Source organism: Mus caroli, unplaced genomic scaffold, assembly GCF_978045245.1.
Source record: "Mus caroli unplaced genomic scaffold, Mus_caroli_1 scaffold_13, whole genome shotgun sequence".
Lineage (NCBI taxonomy): Eukaryota > Metazoa > Chordata > Mammalia > Rodentia > Muridae > Mus > Mus caroli.
Genome location: NW_028227268.1, coordinates 100675260 through 100701047, shown reverse-complemented (window position 1 = coordinate 100701047; position 25788 = coordinate 100675260). Strand labels below are relative to the sequence as shown.

General features: G+C 46.7%; 1 long non-coding RNA gene and 1 pseudogene across 1 annotated transcript; both read right to left on the bottom strand.

The window, feature by feature from the left end:
* Positions 1-736: 736 nt before the first annotated feature.
* Positions 737-1198, bottom strand: LOC110305955 (small ribosomal subunit protein uS9 pseudogene; annotated as a pseudogene).
* A 3842-nt stretch (positions 1199-5040) lies between these two features.
* Positions 5041-15730, bottom strand: LOC147001581 (uncharacterized). The gene is made up of 4 exons (XR_015044882.1): positions 15606-15730; positions 14663-15138; positions 6031-6093; positions 5041-5298 (listed from the first exon to the last, which is right to left on the bottom strand). It is a non-coding gene; the product is annotated as an uncharacterized LOC147001581 (long non-coding RNA).
* Between the last annotated feature and the right edge of the window lie 10058 nt (positions 15731-25788).

Below are 25788 nucleotides of genomic sequence, written 5' to 3'. Positions count from 1 at the left end.
GAAGACTCAGTCTGGTTGTTCATCTCTGAAAACCAATCGTCTCTTACAGGAATGAATGGCCCACCTATGGCCAGGACTTTCCATCTCCCCATCATGTATAGGGCAAAGGTCTAGTTTCTGAGGCATGGGGCCATCTGGACCAAGTGCTGTGGACGTCGCTGCTTCCCTCCCACCCTTGCCGTGCTCCTCTCTCTCTTCCTGAGGATCTGTGTTCCCTTCCTTATGTTCCTGTTCCTGCCACTGCTGCCCCTGCCCAGCCAGCACAGGCAGAGGGAGGAGCAGCCCCTGACTCACCTGACCCTCCTGGCTCCACTTGGGGTCCACCTCACACTTCAGCCCATACTGCCCAAAGGGCTGACTCTACTACAGCCTTACCCCTCCAGGCTACAGGAACCCCAGATGCTCAGGGAAGACAGTTCATAACACATGTGCCATTCGCCAATAATGAGCCTTGCAATTAGAAGTTGCAGAACTCCCCATTTTTAGAAATATATCAGCTCTCACAGGTCCTCTAGATTCAGTCATGCTGACTCACCTGCCCACCTGGGATGACTGTTGGCAACTGCTCTAGGTCCTCTTCACGATGGATGACAGAGGATTATGGGAGAAATGAGGAGATTGATTCTGGGAGCAAATGGGCTGCCCACTCAAGTTCAGGCTGATATCCATACAGCCTTTCCTTTTATTTGACCTGGCTGAGATTTTTTTTTTTAACATTAAAATCCTAGGATGTTTATTACAAAGGTAAACCCTGATCCTTGAGATGGGCTTATCAGTAGGATTTCTGGTATCGGGCACGGGCACCAGGACCTCCAAATTTTTTGGATTCACAGAGATGAGGGTCAGCTACAAGCAGGGTCGGATCGTACTGGATGAGAATATCTTTGATCTCCTTCTTAGAGGCTTCATCCATATATTTTTGGTAATAAGCCACCAGGACCTTTGAGATTGCATAAATTTGGGCCACATGGCCACCACCCTTCACACGGACCCTGATATCCACACCAGCAAATCGCTCCTTGCCCAGAAGCAAAACAGGCTCCAGTAACTTGTACTGCATCGTGCACAGCTCGATCATCTCCAGTGGATGTCCATTCACCTTGATGAGCCCATTTCCTCGTTTGCAGTGGGCCACAGCTGTAGCTGTCTTCTTGCATCCAAACACCTGCACAGACTGCAGCAGACCCTTGGACGGCATAGCTACAAGTATGAACAAGAGCTCCTCACTGCACGCCACTGCCACTGAAAAGGCCTGGTTGAGATTTTAACACTGCTGTTAAAAATAAAGACAGGCTCTGGGTCTATAACCAGATTCTGATGGGAGGCCTCCAAGTGGCTGCCAGACAGTCCACAACTTTATCTAAGGTGAGCCAGGTGATGCGAAGAAAAAAATGTTCCCAGGGAACATCTAGAAAGACTTTTGAAGCCTATAAGACCCATACTGCTTTTTAACCCAGAAGTCAGGGAGCACCAGTCAGCGGTGAACATGACTTTTGTTAACCAAACTGCCCCTGACATCCATTGAAAGTTTCAGCCACTAAATGGCTTTGCAACCTGCCTCTGACACCCAAAGTCAACCTCTATTTACCTTTGAACAGCAAGACTTGGAGAGAGGTTCCAAGGAATAACTGACTTGGATATGCCTGCCTCAAGGATTCAAGAACTCATCTACAACATTTAAGGAGGCACTACATGAGGACTTGGATGAGAACTAGTGAGCCCACCCACAAATAACTGTGCTCCAGTATAACCACCAGTGGCCACGGGTTACTGGGTTCCTGAAAGGAAAGCTGGGGATGGATGGGAAGGATGGTGAGAGAAATAATGAGCCAAGACAAAGTTCTCTGATCAAGGCTCAAATTTTAATGTACAGCACTGAATATATATGGGAAAACCCAAGGACCCATCCCTTTGTTTCTGCTGGGTTCTGTTGCTTGTTTCAGCTGGACTGAGTTGCAAAGTAGGCTCTTAAGCAGCTCAGGGGGCAGGCTGTTCTCAGTTCTCTGGCAGGAAGATGTAAATGTAGCAAGGCCAGACTCCTGGCTCCAGTGTCCAACTTGTTCAGCCAGCTCAAGGCTGAGGGTGGGGGAACACTCCAGTATGTATTTTGGGCCCCCAACTTGAAGACATGGCAGAAGACCACAGAAGACCTGCTACAGGAGTTAACTTGTCTTTTGAGTATCTGCTAAGAAGGCCCTGCTTTGTCAACTTGAGGTCACCCAGCTGGGGCACATATTCGGGGGGGCTAGCCAATGCATGCTGTCTGATGCCCCAGAAGCAAGCCATCCTCAACACCCCAGTCCCACCAACCTAAAACCAAGTACTGGAATTTCTGGGATCTGCTGGGTTCTGTACATTTTTGGTGCCAGGGTTCACTGAGATAGCCAAACCATTATCTGAGGCCACCAGGGACTAAGAAGACAAAATGGACCCTGAGACAGACATGGCTTTTAAGACTCTAAGAAAAGGTATATTAGAAGCACCAGCCTGGGCCCTCCCAGACATTCACAAACCTTTCCACCTGTATGTGGATCAGAGAAGGTGGATAGCAAAGGGGGTGCTCACCCAAACTTTGGTACCATAGAAAAGACCTGTGGCTTATTTATCAAAGAATCTGGACCTGGTGGCCCAAGGATGGCCAGCCTGCCTCCAGATCATAGCTTCTACTGCCCTGCTAGTCAAGGATGCTGACAAAAGAACCATGGGGCAGGAACTTATCACCACCCTCCATGCTATTGAGGGGACCCTCAAGAATCTACCCAGCTGATGGCTGTCCGATGTCAGACTGGATTAAAAGGCATAACCACAAGACTCTGGAACTGTGACTCCAGTCCCCCTTACTATCTGTGTACCCCAGGGGGGCGATGCAACATCTTGTCATCAAGTTCACAGTGGATAGTAAGAAGGCTGATTGTACAGCCAGTTCTTAACTCCTCTCTACCCAGACTTAACACAGAATTATTGGTTACCAGACAGGGAAACTGCATTGGAAATAAGGACACTCCAGCCTATTCCCACTTCTGCAACGACACTGTAACCCCTACTGTTGCAGGATACATGCTGCCCCCGGAGAATGCTTGGTGGGCTTGTACCTCAGGGCTTACTCCATGCATTTATGACCTGGTTATAGGTACGACTGAGGATGTTCTAGTACAGCTTGTACCCAAAATGACCTTACTTTGGGGAGGATGTCTTCAACCAGCTAGCACCTCCAAACAATCAGGTTAAAAAGATGGCCATTACTGCTGTATTACTAGGTTCTCCTTGGCATAGGGCTAATGGGAGTTCTTAGTGTAGGGGCCTCAGCCCTAACACTCCAAGATAAAAATTACAAAGCCCTATGGATAGCAATAGATGTGTCTTAGTTAGGGTTTTACTGCTGTGAACAGACACCACGGCCAAGGCAACTCTTATAAGGACAACATTTAATTGGAGCTGGCTTACAGATTCAGAGGTTCAGTCCATTATCATCAAGATGGGAGCATGGTAGCCTCCAGACAGGCATGGTGCAGGAGGAGCTGAGAGTTCTACCTCTTCAACTGAAGGCTATTAGCAGAATACTGACTTCCAGGCAGCTAGGATGAGGGCGTTAATGCACACATGTACAGTGACACACCCACTTTAACAAGGCCACACCTACTCCAAAAAGGCCATACCTTTTAACAGTGCCACTCCCTAGGCTGAGCATATACAAACCATTGTAGGCACCCATAAGCTCATAGATTTGGATTCTTGGTCACCAGGAGTAGCACTATTTGAAAGTGAGGGGGACTCTTCAAGTGTCAAGACAGGAAAATGTACCTCAAACAAGAATGAAAACTTGGCTCAGATTGATTTTATCAACCTGGATCAAACTTGGGGAGTCTGAGGCCAGGCAATTCATTACCAGCACATCTAAAGACTGTGCAATTTGGGGAAAGGTTTGTAGGGTAACAACCATTCCAATTACAGGTGCACAATAAAACTTAAGGTATGACTACATAGAAAAATAAATAATAATAATTTTTTAAAAAGATAGAGGTCACCTACCCCTTCCTGGAATTCCCCTAATGTGCTTTAAATCAGGCCTTCGAGCTCACTTTAAGGTCTCTCCATCTTTGTAGGTAGTAGACCCCAGCATGCTGGACTTCTGCAGAATAAAACACTCTTTGCATTTACATATAATTTGAGTCCAGGGTATCACTCTTCAGCAAGAGTTGGGGTTCAGAGTAAGACAACCATGGGTTTAAACTCTGCTGCTGCCACTTAACAGCTTTAAAGACCTTTGAGACTCAGTTTCTCACCCCTGAGCTCTACCCGCAGGACACAATGAAATTAGGACACAATAGCACAGATGCATAATCATTTAAAATAAATACCAAAAGACTCAAAACATAAAATAACTCAAATAGATAGCTGACCATGAATAGGGGTAAGCCATGGGGGAGAGGCTCAAGAAAATATAAAGTGACTCATAGTGAAGCAAAGAGAGGGCAGTCTCAAGTCAAACAGGAACATGGCACCACTTCTATCTGCAGATAAGGCAAACATGTAAATGAAAAAGAATGCTGTGTGGAGAGGGACTTGGGGGTGGGGCTCCCCTACCCTCTGACTAAACCACATGGATTACTGGGGAGCCACATAACAAATCTGTTATATCTTAAGAGTTTGTAAGTCCACCATGAAAGTTATCAAAAAGGAGTAATTGGAGAGACAACCAAGGGGTTAGTCATGAGTACAACAGTTCTTTGATCAGAGCCCCTGGAACTGTGAGCCAATGAGTCCCCATGCCTACAAATGACCTGATCTGAGATATTCTGTTACAGCAACAGCAAGTGGGCCAACACCATCACTAAATGTGATGGCTTATGACTGGATCACATTAGATATGCTTTTAGCATATAATCCACACACCATAACTTGTTGGCGGCCAGCCAGCAGCCTGCAACGTGAACGGTTCCACTGAGATGGCAGCTCCGAGCTGAAAAGAGAGGAAACTAGATGGGGAGGAAGAAGAAACAGAGCCAAGACAATGGTCATTCTGTTCAAAGCTCAATTTTACTTGTTCAGACACTCAGTTATAAAGGAAGGGGAAGGGAACCCGATTCCCGCCGAATGGTTTCAGGGTCCAGTAGCAGGGTGAACACGAGTGTGGCTCCAAGCAGCAAAGCAGCAAGGTCCAGCAGTGGGCGTGGCAGAACGAATGAGCAGGAAACTCCACCCCTGAGCCTGTGTTGATGGCTTACGACTGGATCACTTATGAGATATGCAGGTTTAACATGGACAGGACCGGGTGTGAGGACACTTAGGGTTCTGTACCTGTCATCACAACACACCTAACTGCTGAGTATCTTCATCCTAGAAAAATGGCCTGGCTCTCTCTTCTCCCTTCTTGCTTGACACCACCTTCCCCTTCTCCCTCTCAATTAACCTCACATGGAACTGAAAGAGAGAGAGAGAGAGAGAGAGAGAGAGAGAGAGAGAAGAGAAGAGAAGAGAAGAGAAGAGAAGAGAAGAGAAGAGAAGAGAAGAGAAGAGAAGAGAAGAGAAGAGAAGAGAAGAGAAGAGAAGAGAAGAGAAGAAAAGAAGAAAAAGAAAAACGGCCTGAGTATCCATTAGCAGTTGTGGGGCTGTAGGTACCATGGAACCAGGAAGAGCTGGGGTGGAGGAAGAGTGAGGCCGAGGCACATCCAAACTGTTCCCTCTCTGTTCTGAGCCTATATGTCTAGACACGTGTAGCCTTACGACTCCCACTCACCCTTAGTCATGTAACCTGGTGTCCAAGTTACAAGTTAAACTTCCTCTCTCCTTATAAGGTCATATCCAGCAAGCACCTGGAATTCCTCCTTATGCAAATGAGGCACCCCCAGTACCTGCTCTGACCAAGGATGTACACTCACCCCTCCACCCCACCCAACCCCTACAAAGGTTAAATAGCCTCTGTCCTCCACTCACACACCAATAAAATGAGCTGCTCAACTAAGTCTCTCTCCCAAGAAGTCTTTCTTGTCACGCTCACCATGGCTCACCCGTGGCTCACCCATGGCTCACCTGAGACACTTCCTGCTGCTCCTTCCTCGATTTCTCTTTCTGGCCTGGTTCATGCCATCATACCTTTAAGGGAGGGGGAGCAAGCATGAATAAGAGGCATTTGCCTTTCTCACTAGTCATTAATCTACATCTTTTCTCTATAAAATAGCCTGTTCTGGGCATGGGGTAAATAGGGTTACACAGTGTGCGACCTTTTGTATTTGGCTGGTTTTGGTTTAATGTACTCAAGACAGAGCCACACTGTGGCATGAGTCAGCACTTTCTTTTTATTCTTAAACAGCATGCCATTGTGTGGGCACTAATTGGTCATCTGTCCTTCAGATGATTCACATCTAAGTTGTTTTACTATACAGATTTTTATTTATTTACTTTTGTTTGTCTGAGACAAAGTCTCACTCTAGAGCCCAGACTAACACCAAACATATAATCCTCCTGCCTCTGCTTCCTAAGTGTGGGGTCACAGATATGTACCAGCATGGATGGCTTGATCCACTTTTATACAAACATTACTCTCTGCTCTTTGGTGTTTTAAAGAAAATGGAGTTGCTGGACTATATTTATTTTCCTCCTTTGGTTTCTTGAGATAGGGTTTCCTGTAGTTGAGACTGACCTTGTACTTCTAATCCTCCAGACTATACCTCCCAAGTATTGGGGTGACAGACTTATTTGGCCTTTGTAGCAATCCTGGCCATTCTCCACAGCAGCCTCCTTCCCCAATGATGCACATGAGTCCAGAATCTCTGCATTCAAGTCCTCCCCAGAACCGGGGCTGGCTCCCCACTTCCTCTCTCCTAGTCTCATCTCTCCACGGATAATTTTTAATCTTATTTTTTATAATGTATTTATTTTTATTTTATGTGCATCAGTGTTTTGCCCACATATATGTCTGAATGAGGGTGTCAGATCCCCTGAAACAGGAGTTGCAGATAGTTGGGAGCTGCCATGTGGGTGCTGGGAATTGAACCCAGGTCCTCTGGGAGAGCAGACAGTCCTCTCAACCTCTGAGCTATCTTTCCAGCCACTCCCCTATGGTTTTGATCTCATTATCTTAAATTCTAATTATGCCAAGCACTTTTCATGAGCTTTTTGGTCATTTACGGACCTTTGGAGAAAGACCTACTCAGATCCTTATGTGTGTGTTTGGTTTGGTTTTATTTAATTATATTTAAATTTTTCATTTGGTGTGATAGAGGCTCACATGTGCCACAGCATGGAGGAAAAGGTCAGAGGACAACTTCGAGTCAAGTCTCTTCTTCCATGTGGCTTTAGAGATCATCTAACCAATCAGCAAGCTTGGCAGTAGGTACTTTCCCACACTGAGCCATCTGGCCAGCCCTGCTCTAATTCCTTCTCAGTTCATGGGACTGTATTGCTTTCCTTTTGCTTTTCCACATTCTGCTCTGAATGCAACCGTAAGAGATGCTTGCAGAACAGCTCATAAAAGAACAGACTAAGGTGGGCATGGGAGTGCACACTTGTAATCCCAGATCCTGGGAGGAGGAGGTAGAAAGATCAGAAGTTCAAAATCATCCTCAGTTACATAGAGAATTTGAGGCCAGCCTGGACAATGTGATACCCTGTCTTATCTGAACTCCCCATCCCCACCCACAAAAACAGAGTCAGATAAAGTTGGGTGTGGCTTCTCAACAGCCTCCTCTGGAGCTCTTCAAGAGTAGATACATTCACTCAGCCATCCCATGGAACACACAGTGCATACCCATTCAACTAATGTTCCTTTCCAGGAAAAGTATAGGTAGGCCTTCCTGGCTCTGGCTGAGGCATGTGTTAGCAGGAGGAGGAACAAAAAAAAAAAAAAAAAAAAAAAATCATTAGAAGTGGATCCTGACTACAACAGAAGAATTCTAAGTCTGACAGAGGAAAGGAGAGCAGGGCTAGAGCTAATCTAGCAGTGTGTCTGTCAGTGGCAGCAGTGGGGACCCATGAGGAGGAGGCTGCTTAAGGCATAGAGTCCTGTCCCAGCCCTGCAATTTCCCCCTCAATGGCGGCCTGATGTGGGTCATACTCTCCTAAATAGGGAAGGAATTTTTTTGGAGGCAACTCTGCAATGTCTTTGTGAATTTCGCCTATGATGGTTTTCCTCCTTTCTGTTTGATGTGAGTTGACCTCAGCTCATCTGAATTTGGCAACCCTCGGTTATAGAATCCACCAAGGGTCGAATTAACGTACTCCTAGAGGATTGCTCTACTGAAAGCAAGCCTGAGGTCAACATCCACCAAACACAACCACTTTCCAGTAAACAGGGACAAAGGGCCTCAGCCAGGGATAGAATGTCCCCTCTGAGGTGGCTGTCATACTCTCCTGACCCCAGAGCTAGGTCACCTCATAGAGTCAAACCACAGATATGAGGATATCATATCAGAATAACCATATTAAAAGGGGCTCATCAGTGATGATATGGTCTGGGTGTTTACCAACTGGGTGAAATCCTTGGAGCTGAAGCTGTGTCTCAGTGGTTAAGAGCACTCACTGTTCTTTCAGAGAACCAAGGGTCAGTTTCCAACACCCACACAGCAGCTCACCACCATCCGTAACTCCACCCTTTTCTGGCATCTGCCGGCACTAGGTGTACAAATTCAAACACTTACACACATAAAATACAAATAAACTAATCATTAAAAAGAGAAATAAAGAAACAAAGCTGTCTCTTTGGGCAAAGGAAACCCAAGACCCTAGGACATGGCTTTGACTCTCCATAAGGAGGGGAGAAGCTTTGTGGTGGTTTGAGAAAAGTGACCTCCATAGGCCCATAGGGAGTGGCACTATTAGGAGGTGTGGCCTTTTGGAGGAGGTGTGTCATTGGGAGTGGGCTCTGAGGTGTCACTCTTCCTGCTGCCTGCTGATCCAGATGTAGAATTAATTCTCTACTTCCTCTAGCATCATCTCTGCTTGCTTACAGTCATGCTTCCCACCATGATGACAATGGACTAAACCTCTAAACCTGCAAGCCAGCTCAATTGAATGTTTTTCTTTATAAGAGTTGCCGTGGTCATGGTGTCCATTCATAGCAATAAAACCCTGCCTAACATATGCTTCATTTTGTCATTATGAATACAACACAGAAAGCCAGGTACAATTAGTTTCCTAGCCTGCTTATTGTACGAGACTGCAGAGACTAATGGGAAAGGCGGAGTACATCCACCAAGAGTGAGGTGACCTCAAAGGGCTGTTATTAGGAAAGTATAGGGGCCTCATAAGGGAAGAACCAGGGGCAGGGAGCCACCAGTTTCTTAAATAGATACCACGACAGCTGACACCTTGCTGTTCTGGCATTGTGCTTTGCCTATCCAAAGCAAACTTGTGGTCACCTAAAACACGTGATTGCAGAAGACATGTCACAGCATTGGGTGACCCAGCTGGTGATTCAGGTGTGAGCTCAAAGAAATCCTGGCTTTGGGGCATCTGAGGGAAGTGATAGCCAGAGGATCAGAGTCAGCCATTACCCAGAAGTGATGAGGGAAGGCATTAAGAACCCAGCCTTAGCCGGGCGTGGTGGCGCACGCCTTTAATCCCAGCACTCGGGAGGCAGAGGCAGGCGGATTTCTGAGTTCGAGGCCAGCCTGGTCTACAAAGTGAGCTCCAGGACAGCCAGAGCTATAAAGAGAAACCCTGTCTCGAAAAACCAAAAAAAAAAAAAAAAAAAAAAAAAAGAACCCAGCCTTGGCCTCCTCCTGATTGTGGAAGGTAGAATGTATGCCTAGTGGATAGCCACATCCTGTCAGGATTTCTAAGAAACACTTGGCCTGCATGTAGTTGTTGTCCTGGGAGCCAGATGTATAACAGTCTGGACACATGAAGCTTGAAAATGCAAAAACATCCTTCCAGCTGCTTCCTGCTTTTTCTTCCTGACCTAGAATGATGTAGAGAGAGGTAGCAGTTCTGAAATCGGATGGAAAGTGCTTCTGTCTATGATGCTGGGAGAGGGGGATGGCCAAAGGGCCAAACGCCTTCCTAAGAAATGAGATGATTAATAATTCAGAGCCCTGACTGAGATGACAAGGAGCAAATGTGAAGGATTCACACCCTCTCTCTTCACCAGTTTGCAAACATCCTGGTTGACCCCTAGTTGGGAAGAAATAGCCAGTGGGATGGGCTAAAACCAGGCCTCACTTACTCATCATTTAGCAAAGTCTCTGCTCATTGCATGCCGACACAGGGACAGGGATAAGGCAGACAGTCTCTGCTTCATGCATCTCGAGTGTTAAGGGCCCAAGACCTGTATCCTGTACCTCAGGACGACAGCTGGAGGGCTACTGAGATAGGCAGATAATTCTCTTCCTGATGGGAAATGGAGCCTGGTGCATGTTGTTGCCAGCCTTAACTGAGCAACCCCAGAGCTGAGGGGTATCAGTATCTTAAGGTACTAAATTCCTGGGGAGACTACACAGAGGCCCAAGTTCCCACCCTGACAGGAGAAGAGACAGCATGAGAAGTCTCTCATTGATTTCTCTGAAATAGTGGCCTTTACTCATCCCTGCCAAGTGGGAGCCTACACCTTTGAGTGCCCAGGTCTGGGCTGGGAGACAGGTGAGCTCCATCCTCCCTCTACCATGTGCATACTGGTTGCTAGGGGTTTCTAAGCTGTGCTGTCATGCTCGCAATCAACTTCAGAACACTTCCATCACACTAAAATGAAACTATCTTCTGCTACTAGTCTCCTGCCATTCCCAGTTACAGGCAAACACTAACCCTCCATCCACAGACTTCCAGCAATTGATAAAAATGTAATCACAGTCCATGCTGTCATGCACCTTGTGTGTGTGTGTGTGTGTGTGTGAGAGAGAGAGAGAGAGAGAGAGAGAGAGAGAGAGAGAATACATATGTGTGTCTCACATATATGTGCACAGGTATGTGTTGTGGATTTGGTTTACTGCTTGTATCACATTAATTGGGTTCCTGAAATTATACAGGTCTGTATGTAGGATGCTGAGGGTCTCTGCCTCCAGTTGGCTTTGATTGGTAAATAAAGTTGCCAGCAGCCAATAGCTGGGCAGGGAGACAGGCGGGACTTTTAGGATTCCTGGGCAAGAGACACAGGGGAAGAAGAAGGTGTCATGCTGAGGAAGGAGAAGGTCCAAGTCTAAAAAATGTAGGACAGAGAGACAGAGACACTGTCAACATGTAAGAGTTGGGGATCGTGGCCCAGGCGGCCTACAGGCCTGGTTCTGGGGCAGTCAAGATGGAATATAGGTTTAGTAAGTAATAACTCAGGAATATCAGAGGAGAGAGTGTGTAAGCCATGTGGAAGTGCCCAGTCATTGAGCTGTTTAAGGCATATTAAGCTGTGTGTGTGTTTTATTCAAGAACCCACAACATTGGTATGGTAGTGAGGAATTCGGGCTGCTGCCGCTGGGCAGGTAGAGTGGATTAATCTACGACAGCTACAAGTGTGCTCATGTGCCATGAGCCGTGGAGCCAGAGATTGATGATGAGTGTCTTCCTCACTTGTCGTCATCATTGTCACCATCATTATCAATCACCATCATCATCATTATTTTGAGACAAGGATAGAACTCGCCTGGAACTTGCTATGTGGACCAGGCTGGTCTCGAACTAGCTCTGCCTGCATCCACCTCCCAAGTTCCAAGATTAAAGGTGTGTATCACCACACCCAGCTTATTAGTCTATTTTTAGACAGAGTCCCATCATATAGCTCTGTCTGGCCTGAGTTTGCTATGTAGATCAGGCTGGACTCCAAAATCACAAAGATCTACCTGTCTGTGCCTCCTAAGTATTGAGACTAAAGTGCCATTGTGGTTGTCTTACCTTTTATGCTTTTAATTTATTTTAGATTTATTTAATTATATATATATATATATATATATATATATATATATATATGCATGCCTGATACCCAAGGACTGGAACTCAAGTTATAGGTGGTTATGAGCCACCATGTGGGTGCTGATAACCAAAATCCCCATCATCTACAAGAAAAGCAAATGTTCTTAAACACTAAGATATCTCTCATGCCTCCTTACTTATTTTTAATATTTACTTGTCTTTACATTTAGTTAGCATATGTACCTATGTGTATGCATGTGCATGCTTGTGCAAAACTGACTAGATCACACCACTGCACCTTGGATCTGGACTCAGATCTCATGCTTGCACAAACTGTCGAAACTGTTATGAAACATAATTGCAGTGGTGCCGGTGGTGCAGTGGGAGAGTAAGGGGTACCTGGTAGGCCCATGCCTTGAGAAACCATACCATGCCACAGACCTTGGTATAAGGGAGATTTACTGTGGGCAAAGGGAGGGCATGGAGACCTGGAGAAGGAGTAGAGGCAGACAGAGCCATAGGGCAGAGAAAGTAGAGATAGAGATGGACACAGAGAGAAAGAGAGACCAGCCAGGAAAACGTGGGAACAGGGAGAGACTGGGGTGGGGGGGAGGGAGAAAGAGAAAAGGAAGAAAGAAGGGGTAGGTATCGAGCAGTCCTCTTATACGATGTCACCCAAACTTGACTCACAATGGTGGCAGGTGATGATGCAAGCTGTTGCTAGATCACTATTGGGAGGAGCCTAACAGAATTGTCTGTAAGCCAACAGAAATACAGTTGGAGACAGAATGTTTAAGAGTGCCTTCGGAACCCTGGAGCCTCATATCTTAGAGTGCCAGCTTCCACTCATGAGCCCGTAGTGGGCCCTGAGAGGATCAGTGCACAGTCTTCTTGGGGTAGGGAACCGCCCTAAAGAGAAGAGGCTTCCTGAAAGAAGTGGGGACCCCTGGGGTCCCTGGGGTACCCCCCCCCCCCGAGAAATCCTTGTCACTCCATTTTGAATCAGCACCACCCCCATCAACGTAATCTCTTTAGGGATCATGGGCACACTGAGGCCTTTTGAAAAGCTGTACTAAGGTTGTGAAAGGGGTGTTTTCTCTGCCTCGCTTATGCAGTAGACTTTGTCTGGGAGCCAAGGTCAGCAGACAATCCTCCAGGCTCTTTCTTGCTGAAGAGGTTCAGGAATTTTCAGCAACTCTGGGATAGAACTCTCTGGGGCTCTTCTAGGGACAACGTCCATGGCCCCTGATTCTCCTGGCTGTGTGAGGTTATCTCCATACTTCTCCAAAGCCCTGCACTACGTCTGTGCCCAGCTCTCACCTGTGGCAATGATATGGGAATGCCGGGATATCTTTGAGAACTGAGGTTTTAGGAGAGAGCTAGAGTCCCAAAACCTAGATGCCAACTCTCCCACAAAGCAGGCTTTTGGGGTTTGCACTGTGAATTCAAAGACTGAAATTCATGGACCACACTGGGTGAGCTTTAGAGAAAGGTTTATAAATGTATAGGTAGGAAAGGGCATGGCTCTCAGCCACATAGCTGACATTCCCCTGCATGTCAGATAGGGAAAGGGGACTTCAGAGATAGGGTGGGAAGCCCAAAGTTCCAGAAAAGGTACACTTGGACTCTGGCTGGCACCTGAAAGAAGAGGGCATAAGAGAAGACTCACAAAGGTGGGCAAACCCACAGAGCCTCAGAGAGGCTTCTGAGGACTCTCATTAAATTCTTAAATTATTCGTCCTACCTCTTCAGCATAACTCAAGGTACACAGGCCTTCCTCCCTAGGGAAGGGACCCATGTGGCTGACCTGCCTGACTGTACTACCTCAGTCTCCACCCAGATAATTCCATTCTTTCTACTAGGAGGCAAGAGCTTTCCATTTAATTGGGCCTTCAATGTTTCTGTTGATAGGTTATTTCTCCGGATGGTGATATTAAAGGCATGTTTATTTAGAAGCTGCTCTTGGATGAGTTCACCATCCCCAAGGATTAAAGCTAGGGAAGTTGCCATGGAGAGTGGGGTAGGGGGTGAAAAAGAGAGAAAAGGCCCCTGTGTGCAGAGCAGAGGAGGAGAGAGAGAAAGGGAGAACGGGAGGACAGAGGGAGGAAGGGAGAGAGGGAGAGAGAGGGAGAGGGGAAGAAAAGGAGAGAGAGAGAGGAAGGGAGGGAAGGAGGCAGACAGGGCGAAAGGCAGAGGGAGAGAGAAGCAAAATGCCTGCATTCTATAAGGAGAAGCCTCTGGAGGGAAGGGCAGCCCAGCCCTGGGCTGGAGAGTTCAGGGTTGGGGGCAGGATATGCCAAGTAGGGACTGAGGGATGCTGGGAGAACCTGGAGGCCAGGTCTGCTTTGGTATGTGAAATACACACCTAACATCTATAACACCAGCTCCTGGTCAGCTGGTTGCTTCTGTGGCTGTAGCTGCTTCCCTCCGCAGCCTCACCTCTCCCTGTAGACATCAAAGCACAGTGGCTTCTCTTCTGTTCAAACCTTTACCTATCCCAATATGGTGCATCATGGGAAATCCAGAAGTCAGGTCAGCAACAGATGTCGCTGGTTTCAGACCCCGGGACAAGGGACTGAGGTACATATTTTACATATCAAAACAGACCTGGCCTTCAGGTTCACTCAGCATCCCACAGTCCCTACCTAGCATACCCTGCCCCCAACTCTCAGTGAGAGCCACCCTTTTCTTCTTCCTCCATGGTGACTTCCGTGGCCTCCATCTTTGGGTCCAGTCAACTCAACAGAGAGCAGATTGCCAACAGACCTACCTTTAATATATTCTTATCTGGTTTGAATTGACACATTTCAACAGGAGAGATATAACTTACCACTCACTAGCTTTGAGGAAACTCCCATGGGTCTCTTCCTGTTAAGCCTGAGACAGAAATGCCTGGATTACACTCAGAAGGAAAGCTGTCTCTCTGCCTCGACCCACCATCATCTCTGTGGCTTTCAGCGCAGTTGCAGAATACAGTCTGGGTGCTCAAGCAAAGGCCATGGCTGAAGTCCTGCCCTCGGCTATGCTGCCTGCCCCCTTGTAAGCAAGTAGTTCAGGTCTGAAGACAGTGAAGCAGAAGGTGGAAGATTCAGGTGTCTGTGAGGTCGTGAAGGACAGTGGGGGCGGCGGGTGGGGGGCAGTATGATAACATCACATAGTTGAACTGTGCCCGGGGTGGGAGATGGCTGCCGAGAACCAGAGCTGTGGGCACAGGATCCACACCCACCCCAGGTGAAGGTCAGTCAATCGGGTAGAGTCGAGGAGGGCTGTCAATAGCAGCACAGTTGAGCTCAGGTGTGAGGAGGCCTAGAAACAAAGCATAGTTCTCTGCAGGAGAAAGGCTCTGGGCCCAGTAGTCTCAGAAGCCTAAATTATTAAACCTGTGAGAGGAACTGGCTTTTGTGAATGCCAAGAGAGACAGATCTGCCCTTCCCTGCTCTGCTCACAGCCCATAGGAGAAATTCAGCTGCAACAGTGTGACCGGGAAGTGTAACCCGGGAGACCCAGCTGGCATGTGAGGACAGCCATACCTGGCCCCGCCTCCACCCCCACCCCACCTGCCCTCTTGGGATTCTCAGGGCTTTTTGTTACAACCTTGGGCTCACTTCCACCTCCCTTGGCTCTGCTTCCTCACACACATTTTTAGCATTCTTCATCCTGCAAAGTAGCTTTGTGTCGCCTCCCTTCCAGCCGTCCCACCACGCCCTAAGGAAACCTGCAGTTCACCACCACCACCCCGCCCCCTCGCACAAGGAAAACTTAAAACCACCAACCAGCAGATTCTAGGGTGGACTACAGAAGTCCCTCCCACCGTCTGGAGGTGTTCCAAGGAGGCCAACATTGCTGATTCTGCTGCGGCTCACTCTTCCTCTGCGTCTTCACACACAGTCTCATTTCCAATGTCTGGAAAAGAAAAACAAGAGGAACCACCTGACTATAAGTCAGAATGGTGCCATGAAACCAGAAACAATCGATGCCAGCCTTTCTAGCTTCACGACGCTGGCCGTGCTTGCTTCTAGACTGCCCCATAAGAGAACCCTGGTGGCCGGGGATGACCGAGTGGTTCACCGAGCTAGTAACTCCCTCCTGGCTTTCTCTCTTAGAGGCGCTTCTCAAATTCCAGGAAACTACAGATTTCCTATCGATATTGGCTGATATTGGGGGTTCTGTGGACATTTCCAGAAAGGGTCCAGGTTCTTGGGTCCCCAAAAGAAGAATTTAGCAGAGAAAGAGATAACTTACTAAGAAAGAGTACATACACTTCCAAGGACAGAGCTGGAGCAAGGCTAGAGCCGCTCGGGTGCTGTGCTTTACAGAGCTGGAGGCTATGTCAGGTAAACACGGGGTTTCCACACATGCTCTGTTACCTGTAGTTCTGCATTATTTGCTTCAGGTTTCCTTCGTATCTTAACTTTCCACCCACAGTGTGCTTTTTAGTAGTAATGAGCTGTAGCTTCCCTTCTGACAGCCCAGGCACTAGTGCCTCTGCGTCTGTTGATTTTTGTTTTGAGACAGGGTTCCAAGTAGCCAAGGGTCTTAGTCAGGGTTTCTATTCCTGCACAAAACATCATGACCAAGAAGCAAGTTTGGGAGGAAAGGGTTTTATTCAGCTTAAACTTCTACACTGCTGTTCATCACCAAAGGAAGTCAAGACAGGAACTCACACAGGGCAGAAACTTGGAGACAGGAGTTGATGCAGAGGCCACAGAGGGATGTTACTTACTGGCTTGCTTCCTCTGGCTTGCTCAGTTTGCTTTCTTATGGAACCCAAGACTACCAGCCCCGGGATGGCACCACCCACAATGGACTAGGCCCTCACCCTTGATCACTAATTGAGGAAATGCCTTACAGTTGGATCTCATGGAAGCATTTCCTCAAGGGAGACTCCTTTCTCTGTGATAACTCCAGCTTGTGTCAAGTTGACACACAAACCCAGCCAGTACAACTGATCCCTTGTCAACTTAACAAACACATCACTATTAAGCCTCAACCCTTACTTTTTATTCATCCCCAAGATCTAATAACTTTAAAAGTTCCACAGTCTTTACAAGTTCTTATATATTAAAATTTCATTCCCTTTAAAATATCCAATCTCAAAGTCTTTTTGCAGTTCAAAGTCTCTTAACTATGGGCTCCACTAAAATACCTTCTTACCTCAAGAGGGAAAAATATTAGAGCACAGTCACAATCAAAAGTAAAATCAAACTGTCCAGTGTCTGGGATCCACTCACAATCTTCTGGGCTCCTCCAAGGGCTTGGGTCACTTCTTCAGCTCTGCCCCTCCAAGTATACACCTTGTCTTCTAGGTTCCAGCTGCCTATACTCCACTGCTGCTGCTGTTCTTGGTGGTCATCTCATAGTAAAGGCATCTCCAAAAATACTGCTGTCTTCCGATGCAACTAAGCTTCACCAATAGCCTCTCATAGGCTCTCTTCATGGTGCCAAGCCTCATCTCCTTTGCATGACCCCTTCAGTCCTGGGCCGTCAACTGCAACTAAGGCACCTCACCAATGGCCTTCCATGGCCTCTCACAGTCCTGAGCCTCAGCTGCTCTTCATGACTCCTCCATGCCTTCAAAACCAGTACCACCTGGGTGACTCTTACACATTACCAAGTCCAGCCGCAGCACAAGGTACAACCTTGACTATCTCTGGAACACAGCCTCTTTGTGCTCTCAGAAAACACTTCCCAGAAGATTTCACCTCAATGATGCTGGTCTCTTCTTAATCACCACTAATTTCTTAGCACTAGCTAACCAGCAGCAGCAGTCCCAGTAATGCAAAAGTTTCACTTTAGTAGTTCTGGTATCTTGTTAATCACAGCTGATTCGTCAGCCCCAGCTAACCAGAACCACAGAATCTTCACAATCAAAACAGCAATGGCCCTGATAAGAGTCTTTAACCTTCCCTCTGGAATTTTATAAGCCAGGTCTCCATCTGGAATTTTATAAGTACTGTTCTCAACATTATCTCCCCAGCTCCTACAGAACATCCCACAGACACCCAATAGCTCTTCTAACCCAAAGTTACAAAGTCCTTCCACGGTCCTCCGCAAAACATGGTCAACTTGTCACAGGAGTACCCCACTCCTGGTACCAATTTGTCTTAGTTAGGGTTTCTATTCCTGCACAAACATCATGACCAAGAAGTAAGTTGGGGAGGAAATGGTTTATTCAGCTTACACTTCCACATTGCTGTTCATCAACAAGGGAAGTCAGGACTGGAACTCAAGCAGGTCAGAAAGCAGGAGCTGATGCAGAGGCCATGGAGGGATGTTTCTTACTGGCTTGCTTCCCCTGGATTGCTCAGTTTGCTCTTTTATAGACCCAAGACTACCAGCCCAGAGATGGTACCACCTACAGGGGACCTCCCCACTTGATCATGAGAAAATGCCTTACAGCTGGATCTCATGGAGGCATTTCCCCAACTGAAGCTCCTTTCTCTGTGATAACTCCAGCTTGTGTCAAGTTGACACAAAACTAGCCAGCACAATATATATATATATATATATATATATATATATATATATATATATATACACACACACATATATATATACACACATGCACACACACATATGTGTGTGTGTGTGTGTGTATACAAGCTAGGGGAAGCAAGCCAGTGAGCAGCACCACCTCTCCATGGCCTCTGCATCAGCTCCTGACTCCAAGGTCCTGCCCTCACTAAGACACACATACACACACACACACACACACAATTTCATGTCATGTGTATTTGCTTGAATACTTTTTTTAAAGATTTATTTATTTTATTTACACAAGTACACTGTAGCTGTCTTTAGACACACCAGAAGAGGACATCAGATCCTGTTATAGATGGTTGTAAGCCACCATGTGGTTGCTGGGAATTGAACTCAGGATCTCTAAGTCAGTGCTCTTAACTGCTAAGCCATCTCTCCAGCCCTCAGCTTGTTTCCTTATAGAACCCAAGACTACCAGCCCAGGGATGGTGCCAACTACAATGGGCTAGCTCCTTCCTCCCCCTTGATCACTAATTGAGAAAGTGCCTTACAGCTGGATCTCATGGAGGCATTTCCTCAAGGGAGGCTCCCTTCTCTGTGTTAACTCCAGCTTGTGTCAAGTTGGTACACAAAACCAGCCAGTACACCAGGCTAGGCTCATAGGCTCAAACTCACTTTGCAACTGCAACTGACCTTGAATTTCTGATCCTCCTGATTCCACTTCCAGAGAGCTAGAATCACAGGTGTGTGGCAGGTACCACATGTTAATCCAGTGCTACACCCCCAGGCCTCTAACTTGCTGGCATTAGTGTGTTTGTGAGTGTACATATGTATGTAAGGACCAGAGGTCTGCCTAAACCTTCAGTGCCATTTTTCAGATGCCACTCACCTTTATAGATCTTTATAGGGTCTCCCACTGGCCTGTAGCCTACCAAGTAGGCTAAGTTAGCTAATGAGCCCAGGGGCCCTCTTGTTTACCTCACCAAAACAAGGGATCTAAAACATGGGTCCTGAGGATCCTACTCAGGTTCTTGTGTTTTCTGAACTTATTTAATGTGCTAATTTTGTGTAGCTTTCCACAAGGCTTTGACACCTCACTCTCTGAGCTACTCTCCTGCCTCACTATTGTAACTAAGACAGTCTAGGTGGCTGGGGCACACGGCACAGCTTTGGGCTCCTGGTTTTCTTTGTTTGTTTGTTTGTTTGTCTTAAATGGTGTGGCTCGCCATTTCCTCCTGGGCACAGTTCTGCATTCATATTTACTTTCATCTGGAAAATTTGCCCAAACCTTGGAAATGGGACAGAGATTTTGGTACTCCCTTTGAGTCATGCTGGATTTGGGTACTAAGAGGCCTGGCCCAGGGAATTATCTAATTTTCTAAGTAGTACATCTCTTTTTAACTTGCTAATTGTTATTAATCAGGATATTTTACAAAAACAATTTTTGTGGCCCAGGTTAGCCTTGAACTCAGTATCCTCCTGCCTCAGATTCCAGTGATGGAATTACAGGCATGAACTGGCATTTGCATCCTACTGGCTCTCTTATTTGTTAAATATGTTTCTGATGCATGTTCATTTGTATGAAATAATAAAAATTACATATTGAACCTGATTTTTTCATATAACTGTATGAGTTCTACCCCACATACCCTCACATAACACTACTATAACAAGGATTTAGAACAGGCCTGTCAGCTACAACTTCCCCTGCTCTTTCACAATCAGAACCATGCTTGTGACTTCTTGGCAGGGTACAGATGGACATGGTAAGTGGGATGCTTTGGGCATACCTGCATCTATGAGCCTTCCAGCTAGGACTGTAGGACTCCCTGGTTGTCCCCCTCTGTCAAGCCCAGGGCAAGGCTGTGGTCTCAGAACTCAGCTCTGTGCTACTTACTGTCCCTTGGCTGCTCCCTGACAAAGCTTCCAGGAGCCACTGAGTCAGACACAAGATCAGGTACAGGAAAATCCATAAACACTGTGCAATATAGAAAAACCTCTCAGTGTAGGTAATAAAGTTAGCTACAGGAAGATTCTTGTGGATTGAATTAAACATAAACACCTGTCTTAGTTAAGGTTTCTATTGCTGTGAAGAAACACCATGACCACAGCAGCTCTTATAAAGGACATTTAACTGGGGCTGGCTTACAGTTCAGAGGCTTAGTCCACTATCATCATGGCAGGAAGCATGGCAGTGTGCAGGCAGACATGGTGCTAGAGAAGGAGCTGAGAGTTCTGCATCTGGATAGGCAGGCAGCAGGAACAAAGAGTGAGCCACTAGGTCTGGCTTGAGTTTCTAAAACCTCAAAGTCACACCAGTGTCATACCTCCTCCAGCAAGGCCACACCTCCTCCAGCAAGGCAAGGCCATACGTCAAATTATGCCACTCCCTATGAGCCAACAGGAGACGTTTTCACTCAAACCACCACAACACCCATGCTGGATGTCCTATTGTCTTCTAGCCATTAAATCTCTGGCTCCTGAGCTGGAGAGATGGCTCAGGGGTTGAGAACACTGACTGCTCTTCCAGAGGTCCTGAGTTCAATTCCCAGCAACTACATGGTGGCTCACAACCATCTATAACAGGATCTGATGTCCTCTTCCGGTGTGTCTGAAGACAGCTACAGTGTACTCATCATATATATAGAATGGATAAACAAAATCTTAAAAAAACAAACAAACAAAAACAAAATAAACCTCTGTCTCCCTCATCAGTGTGGCATCTCAGGTTGGTGCAGAAGAGAAAGGTACAGAGGGACCTTACCTTGTCCTCAAAGCTACCAGGATGTTGGCAATGGAAGCCTGGGCAGCCTCCCTTTTGGCTTCATCAGCTAGCCTGTTCCCTCAGGCTGTTTCTCTTGTCCCTTTCTGATGCCTGGGGCAATGAATTATGGCCACTTTGAGAGGAAGCTATTATGCCTCCAATAAAGCAAGTCTCCCTTCCTTATTTTTGATGGTTTTTCCTTCAGCAGTCAGTAATCCCATCTGCTGTCAGTGTAAATGTTAGCTATGGCTCTTTTTGCCAGTTTTAAAACCTGGGTTAAAGCCTTTAGTTCAGCTTTCTGGGCTGAAATTCTCCAAGGCAAAGCAGTTGCCCAAATAACAGAGTCCACGTCCATTACCACTGCCCTGCATACCATTCTGGATAAAGCTGCTCCCATCCGCGAAGTAGATATGTTCTGTGCCTGGCTAGGGTATGTCAGTCAAGTCTTGCCTGATGTTCTGGGTGTGCCCCATGATGTATTATTAATATCAATATATATATTTAGCGGATATACTAAACAGCAAACCAGGCCAAGGCGGTTCCATGTGAGAGAGGTTTATTGTGCAGAGACAAAGTGGGGCAGCAAGGCGAGTAGAGGGGCAGAGAAGAAAGAGAGTGAGGTGGGGTGATCTCCTAATTTATACAGAAAATGATGTCACACAAGTGAGGGTGGGAAGTGAGCCAAGTGGGTTCTGGGATTGAGGGTCGTTGGCTTGGCAATGCAGGTCAAGGGTCACATTGTTAGGCCTGGTTTTAGAGTGTCCTGGTACTAACACCCCAGAACTACAGAGCAGTCATGCTGCACATCTGAGGATGGGTCAGGTTGCTGGGTTTAGGACAGATGATGGGTTATCTCTTATGCAAAGGGGAATTCAAAAGTAGAGCCTGAAAGTCCACCAGCATGGCCTTGGACAGTCACTGGCTAGGTGGATCCTTAGGGGTCCCCTCAATAGCATGGGGGGTGGTGATAAGTTCCTGCCCCATGGTTCTTTTGTCTACATCCTTGACTAGCAGGGCAGTAGAAGCTATGATCTGGAGGCAGGCTGGCCATCCTTGGGCCACCAGGTACAGATTTTTGATAAATAAGCCACAGGTCTTTTCTATGGTACCAAAGTTTGGGTGAGCACCCCCTTTGCTATCCACCTTCTCTGATCCACATACAGGTGGAAAGGTTTGTGAATGTCTGGGAGGGTCCAGGCTGGTGCTTCTAATATGCCTTTTCTTAGAGTCTTAAAAGCCATGTCTATCTCAGGGTCCATTTTGTCTTCTTAGTCCCTGGTGGCCTCAGATAATGGCCTCAGATATCTCAGTGAACCCTGGCACCAAAAATGTACAGAACCCAGCAGATCCCAGAAATTCCAGTACTTGCTTTTAGGTTGATGGGACTGGGGTGTTGAGGATGGCTTGCTTCTGGGGCATCAGACAGCATGCATTGGCTAGCCCCCCCCCTGAATATGTGCCCCAGCTGGGTGACCTCAAGTTGACAAAGCAGGGCCTTCTTAGCAGACACTTGGTAGCCAAGTTGACTCTGCTCCTGTTGCAGGTCTCCTGTGGCTTCCTGGCATGTCTCCAAGTCAGGGGCCTGCAATACATACTGGAGCACAGTTATTTGGGGGTGGGCCTACCAGTACTCACCCAAGTCCTCATGTAGGGCATCCTCAAATGTGGTGGGTGCATTCTTGAATCCTTGAGGCAGGCATGTCCAAGTCAGTTATCCCTTGAAACCTCTCTCCAAGTCTTGCCATTTAAAGGCAAATAGAGGAATTCCAGGGTACATGACCTCTAATGTTAATCTGTTTGGTCCATCTCTATGGTCATTCCATTACCAGGGTATGGGGCTAGAAACTTGCTGGGGAAGTCTAGAAATTGTTGCTGAGGCAAGTAGCTGAGGAAGTCTGGAAACTGCTGCTGACCCACTGTCCTTGCCTCAGACCAGGTGGCAGGGTAGCTTCTGAGACCTGGAATTATCTGGGATTGCCCAGATCTTGGAAACAGAGATTTAGGCCTAGTCTTCTCAACTGCCAATTGGAAGCCTGTCATGCAGTCAGTCTAGCCTTCTCAGTATATGTGTCTCACATTACTTCTCTTGGAGAAACATGAACAAATATCTCCTCACCCCAGATAGGCCACTGGTTAATGAATAGAGAAATAATCTCACCCAATTGAGGCTTGGTGAGCCAATGAATTAATCAAGCTTACAGGAACATGAGTGAAGACTTTCTTACAGGAAAGTGAGTGACCCAAAGACAAGAGCATTGTGGCCATGTCCCACCTGTCATGGGGTCAGATTTCATCTTGTATACTCTACCCGGGTATACAACTTTTTTACATTGTCATATGGCATTATCAGCAACAAATATGTAGAGCTGCATTCATAGCTATCTCAGAACACAGGCTGCAAGCTGGACCCATTTGTACTTTCCAAAATTATATGCACCCTGGAGATAGGAGGGGGTGGTGCATAGAATCTTAGATGAGACTCTAGTTACACCACCACTGTCTTCTACTAGGGAGTGCTAATAAGCCAGGTACCATTACCACAGACCCTATTATGGTATGCAACTTAGGGCCTGTGGCTCCAATAAGCCAAGTTTTGTCCCCTATCCTCAATAAGACAACAAACGGAGCCAAATTATTAGTGAAAAACAGAAAAAGATTCATTCAGTGTGGTCACAGTGTAAAGAGAGTTAAAGATACACATTGACTCTCCCAAGTCTGTCTTTGGGGGTCCTAATGTGAGGATAGGATTTAAATACAAAACAGCAAGGACTCTGTGTGTGTGTGTGTGTGTGTGTGCGTGCGCGTGCGTGTATTCACACTAAACTTTCACGCAAGAAGATGTGGTTCCCTGCCTGCCACTTCCATCTCCAAGTCTCTCCTGCAAAGTTATCTGACAAATTATAAATCTTTCTCCTATAGACAAGTTCCTTCTCCAGGTGCTTCAGTTATATCCTCTCCCGACAGATTCCTGAAGAAATTCCAGTTCCTTGGGATCTATTCTTTCAGTCTGATAGCCAAAGTATCTAACAGCACGATTATCTCTTTAGAATCTCTTCATTCCTCATAGACAGGAGTGCCTGGAGGAAAGGTATCCTATGTTTGTGTCTGTCTCTGTGTGTGTGTCTGGGGAGCAGCAGGTGGGGCAGGTGGGGGCTGAGGGTAGTCTGGTCTTTGTTTCCAGACTTCTGGGTAGGTAAGGGTACTTTTCATGTGGTAACAGAATGACTGGGAATGGTACCTTAGATAGCTTTAAGATGGAGCTGCGCCCCAGATGGAGTAAGGCAAGATCAGAAGGTTGGATCAGAGGCGAAGAGCTGATATCAGGTTAATGTGACATGACAATGATTTAATCATGTGTGTCTTATTTCTGTATAACTGAATCTCTATAAAGGCTTCTAAGTGTAGCTAGACATAGTGGCACATACCTTAATACAGGACTCAGGAGGTAGAGGTAGGCAGGTCTCTAAGGACAGCCTGGTCTACATAGCAAATTCTAAGCCAGCCAAGATCAATAATGAGACCCTGACCCGAAAACAAACCAAGCTAGCTGAGCCAGCACAGTGAAACGTATCTGCAACCCCAGCACTCAGGGCAGAGGCCAGGCCACTGGGAGGCTGGACAACACAGTGGGTTCACTCTGGGCCAGCCAGGGCTACATGATGAGACTACTTCAAATAACCAAAAATTCTAAGCATTGGAGTCAGAGTGGTAGGGTTGATGACTGAGGAGTCCAGGCTGGACCTGGTCTAGAGTCCTGTGTGCTGAATGGAATATGCCAGCTTTCAGGCTCTGCCTCGCCTTGAATGGTTCCATTTTCTAAAGCTGACTTGACCTAAGTTACTCCCCTTAGAGTAGCAGTGACAAGAAAGAACAGCTCCTGTCTGTCGTAACTTGTTTACAAGGGAGCAGCCACCAGCTGCCAGTACTCCAGGAAGTAATGAAAAATATCTGAGAATGTATCATATCATATCGCCAGATGGAAGCCCCTCATCTGTCACTACTTTCAAGAGGTCTCCCAAGGTCAAAACGTGCCAGGCATACTGACTGACTACTCACCAGCCACCAGTCAAGGGCCATATCACAGCAAAGGCCTCCTCCCAGGGTTCTAGGTTGGGCGCAGTTTCCCCTGCCTCACTTTAAATCCTCAAATGGACTATCACTGCAACCAGCACCTGACGTCTCTCTCAGGGCCTTATCTCTGTGGTTTGTAGGACACGTTATCTGGCCCCTACAGACGCCTCTGCAGCCTGTTTCAGTGCTGGCCTCTAGCTTTTGCAGAGTCCTTGAGCTACAGCTGCTTTAACTCGTACACATTCTATAATCTGCACATTTGAATATTATTATATGAAGTATAATATGTGATCTGAGAGTTAAAATTAATAGTAAAATTGGAATATAAGAGTTTATGATTGCAACAGCCAACTTGACCAACGACACTCAGAGAAAATGTCAAAGTTGGTGAACTTACTGGTTAAATCCTGACAATATGGAGAGACAGAAACCTGTCCATTGATGGTTTGGACATAACAGGGTACTGAGAGGGGAGGAGAGCATGCATGGAAAGAGATGCACACTCTGCCCCTTCCCAAACGCCTTTTCCTCTGCATGTCTTCACTGGTTGGAATACCAGTATATAATGAGCAGTAAATAAAGTGCTTTTCTAGTTCTAGGAAGCATTCTGGAAAACCATCTCCTTGAAGAGGGTCCCTGGA